We start from the raw sequence: 4930 nt of genomic DNA on the forward strand, positions 1-4930 counted from the left end.
CAGAGGTAGAGTATGTTGTTGCTATAGAGACAACCAAGGAGATGATATGGATTCAATCCTTCATGGTAGAATTGGGACACTCGCAAAGGGATAATTATTTGTTTACAAATAGCCTAAGTGTCATTAATCTTGCCACGAATTCTACTCTACATTCAAAGAAAAAATACATACAGTTGCGATACCACTTCATTCAGTCAGTTTTGGATGATGGACAGTTAAAGCTAGAGAAGATACATACATATGATAATCCAACAAATATGTTTACCAAGGTTGTAACAAGGGAGAAGTTGAACTCCTCTTTAAATTTGGTTGGTCTTCTAGACTAAACATAATAAAATAATATTAGAGTCCAAAGTTGTTTGATATTCTAGTGGGAGCTACAGGTTTAGTGGTGTTATGATCTGTCTCCAAGTGGGAGGTTATTATTGTGGAGTCTAATCAGTCTCTAAGTGGGAGATTGTTGTGATGTGGAGCCCAATCAGATTCAAAGGTTTATTCGGCATGACTTCCCCCCAAATAATTTCTATGGGGGTTTGGGGTCAGTGGCCCAAGTGCGCTCTCTATTGTTGTACAAGGTGGGGTTGAGGGGCAACGTCCACATGGGGGTTTTCAGGGGATAGTGCCCCCAAAGCAAAAAATGACTGACTATTGTAAAAGGTGTCGACTGCTATTTTTCTATTGGATGACTTATTTTAGCCCTAATTTTGTAAGCAACAAAAACTTTTATAAAATGGCTTAGGGTTAGGGATTTTAGAATGTATAATGATGTTATAGCTTCTTGTGGCAGTATTGAGCTATAAGGGATTGTGAATTGTAGTTATTGGATAATAATAATATTGGACTTGTTATTTGGTGGACTTAGCCCAGGGATTGGGTGAACCATGTTAAATCATTGTGTCATGTGCTCTCTTCTATGCGATTTATTATTTTTTAGTATTGGTTATATTTTCATGTAACTGTTATTTCTGTATGTGGTTAATCCTAACAAAATTGGCATTTACATTTATGCCAATAAGAGCGCGTCTTCAAAAAAAACCAAACTCATCCTTACCACCAACTTGAAGATCAACTGGCCATATGTTTACAGAGTATTTACCAAAAAAAAAAATTGGTAGTAGGGCATGTTGCCATGTAAAGTAGTTTCTATGGAACACTAGACCATTCTTTCCAAACTAGAGTAACCTAGAACACCTTAAAAATCCACTTACATCCATGCCAACACCCTATAATTCAATCACCAATTGTCAACAATTTAAAATAGAGAGGTGCACATTAACTTCAAACTCTCATTTCTGGATCCCTGCTCTAGTGCTGGTTTTCAAACTAACAACTCTAAAATGTTCCCTTTAAATGGAAACCACCCTACAAGCCTAAAAATAGACCCCATTATCACAATTGCATTCGAGATAATAAAAATATTTTTGTATAGGATTAAAACAAATATAAAAGTAATGTCACTAACAACTCACAACCCCGTAAAAAGTCATTCCAAGTTAAGGGAAGGAGAAGAAGAATCATAATCTTACATCATTGTAAGGCCCTTGGAATGAAGTACTCCATACTTACTTGGATCATTTAGTTAACTCTAGCTTCTAGTCAATCATTGTCTCTTTTATTAGCTATCTCTCATGCTCTTTGCCTCTCCTCAAGATGGGCTTCATCTTCCTTTGTCCACCCAACCCTAGATTTCATCTTGGCAATGTCCTAATCAATGATGTACTACATAACGAACAAATTTAGGATATACCAAGCCTTCCTAGATTATTTGAACCACTTATTTGACTCTCTATAAACCACCATACAAAGGGAGTATATTTTATGCCAAGAATTTTATCAATGCTTGTAGTCATTTCCCCCAAGTTAGTCCCACAACTAGGAACCGAAGTTGTTAAGATATCCTGTAGTCCAATCTTGGCTTCCATAAAATTCAGTTAGTGCATCAAGAATTTGATTATGTCCTTTTTTTCTCCCTATTGAATTTCCCAATTTAGGATCACTGGGTAGATGTATGTGTTTGTATGACAATGATTCTCCATTTGAGAACACATATCCCTCAAGAGAAATTCAACCATATTGGTGACTCTAGAATGAGTGATCCTAAACATTTTGTTCACTCTTATTCTCCTACTATACCCATCGAAATGATTATTTTTCTTGTGTCAACGTCGAGTGAATGAGCTCTCCATTTCTTGTCATCCAAAAATCACGCCTTGCTAATGTTCTACAACTTTAGAAGCATGCAAACTTGAAAAGAAAAGCTTAAATAACTTGACCAAGGGTGGTAAGTGATTAATTTTAATTAATTCCCATCACAAAAAAACTAATGTGTTTTAGGAATGACACATTAAATGTGATCCCCAAAAGCATCCTTCTTTAATGAGGGTGTGGATGTGTCTTAATGTGATGGAAAGAATAAAATATTTGATTAGTTTTAATCATTCCATATAACTTCAAAAAAATCCTCCATAATTATTTTGAGCATGTTGAGACTCAGAACCCAATTTGACATCTTGTCTGCTCTCCAATTACCAACCCTTTTAATGCATGTGATTTTTTAAGTCCTTTGTGGTGGCTAATTCAAAGTTTATGTTGTGGATGTAGTTTTGTAAGTGTCATGCTTCCATGTTCCCTTTTATAATGGAATTGATAATAATGAGAGAGTCTCCTTCCGCATACAATTTTGTAATCCCTGACTTCTTTGATTCTCTAATAGCCAAAAGAGTTGCTTCAACTTCTGCTACATTATTAGTGCCATCTTGAAGTCTTTTGCCACCCAGTACTAGTAGATTTCCACTTGTATCTTTGATTACGAATCCTACCCTTGATGGTCCTAGATTCCCTTTTAAGACCTTGTCAAAATCACATTTCCACCACCCTTCCTATGGTTTCTCCCATTGTATTAAAGCCAAGGGAGAAGAGGGGACATGTTTAACCCCATAAAACCCATTCATAGTATAGCAATTGTAGCTTTGTTTTCATGAAATTAGTGACTATTTTGTTGCCATTATGAACTACATTCTTTTCATTGTCACAATCTTCTATTTTTTAGTGTTTATATTCTATCTTCTCACATATTCCATGATATCTCACAAAAATCACCTTTCTTGCGACACATTTAAGGACTCTGCCTGTTATTACAATACTTATTATTAACTTGTCTCAATTTAAACTTTGGCAATAATACCATGAAAATTTTTATTTGAATAATTTGTTCTCACAAGGGTTCTAATTCATGAGATGATTTCTATTTGGTTTGATACTAATATCATGCATTGTCTTCATTTTTCATATCGCCATTTGATTGTGAATCATTATCTCTTTTATGTATATCATTACTTCATGACAAAGTTTTTTGTTGCAACTCTATTATTTCCCATGTCTTATCACTACTTTTGATAGTTATTTGTGTGGAGTTGTGTTCCTTATAATAGGAGCATGTTTCTCTTTTTTAGGTAAATTCATGCATATACTAAGTGCACACACACATTATCATACTCCCTTACATTTGGTAGGAACTCCAATTGCATATAACCCTTTCTTTATTAATCACCCTCCGCCACATATCAATTTATCTATTTTAATGTTAGTTATGTTAATTATTTTATTTTTATCACTTGATTACTATATCAATACAAAATTATTCATTTATAATTATAGGCTATCATTACTTATTAACCTCAAGTAGATTTGAACCCAAGACCTCTAAGATAAGAGGTTCACAAATTACTATTGTGTTGTAGGCTCTTGCCCTCTATTATTATTATTATCAGTAATTTGACTATTTTGATTTTAAAATATATTATTTATTATTCTTATATTATACATCACAAAGAGGAGATCACAATTTGTCCTTCCTTAAACTTGCTTCCCCTCAAGAAATGAGAATCTCTAATGTGAGTGAAGCATGCTATGAAACTTTGATGTACAATACAATTACCAAGGTAAATTATAATTTCAATGTGAGGTTAGAACTATACAATGTATTCACAAATATAAATATATCAATCTTGAAGATCATGATATTTCTTTTTAAAGTACTAAGAATATTTCAAATGATGAAATTTGTCTTGATGCACTTTGGTATGTTCCTTCTCTTCGCTTAAGTATTTTCTTGTTCCAAGTGATGAATAGTAATGAATGCTCCTAATCCTTAGGGAGAGTTTGTAATTAAGTTCTAGATATTTGGGGAGGACTTTTTAGGGCTCTAGTCTATGTGACTAGTGTAGAATATTCCTCAAGATATTTCACCATCTCATAATGAATTTCTCCTTCTAAGGCCTTAATGGACATCCTTTACTTGGTATATACATCTCCACAATCCTTAGGAGAGACTTCATCTCTTTATGTGAGATTTTGTGATTAAGTTCTTATCCCTTATGGGAGGAATATCTTGGGTTCTATTAAATCATAATCATCTCAAAATAATCCCTCGACTATGATGTCATCTCTACGCTATTCCTCTCTCCTCAAGGTCTTATTGATAGATAAAATATTTGGCATTTTCATCCTTGTAATATTAAGAGAAAAATATATCCCTCATAGGACTTATGAATACCTACTTCAAGTGTATATATACATCCTTGCATATGTATATGTCTTATATTATAATAGTGTATGTTGTCCTTCAAAGACATGCAATCTCTACCTTAGTTCCTTTCTAAGAATTTGAATATTCATCTAGAATTGTTGACACTCACAAAGAACATTCATAATCATTTTTGACACTTAATAATAATTTCCTTGATTAAGATTTTACATTCACCGAGAATATCCTTGATCAATCCTCAACACATACCAAGAATGTCCTTGATCAAGCCACAATATTCACCAATAATTTCCTTGATTAAGCCTTGACACTCACCAAGATTGTGTTGATCAAGCTTCAAAACTCACTGAGAATTTCCTTGATCAAGCATCAATGCTCACCAAA

The sequence above is a fragment of the Cupressus sempervirens genome, chromosome 1, assembly GCF_028749045.1.
Source record: "Cupressus sempervirens isolate cs-2001-9-10 chromosome 1, ASM2874904v1, whole genome shotgun sequence".
NCBI lineage: Eukaryota > Viridiplantae > Streptophyta > Pinopsida > Cupressales > Cupressaceae > Cupressus > Cupressus sempervirens.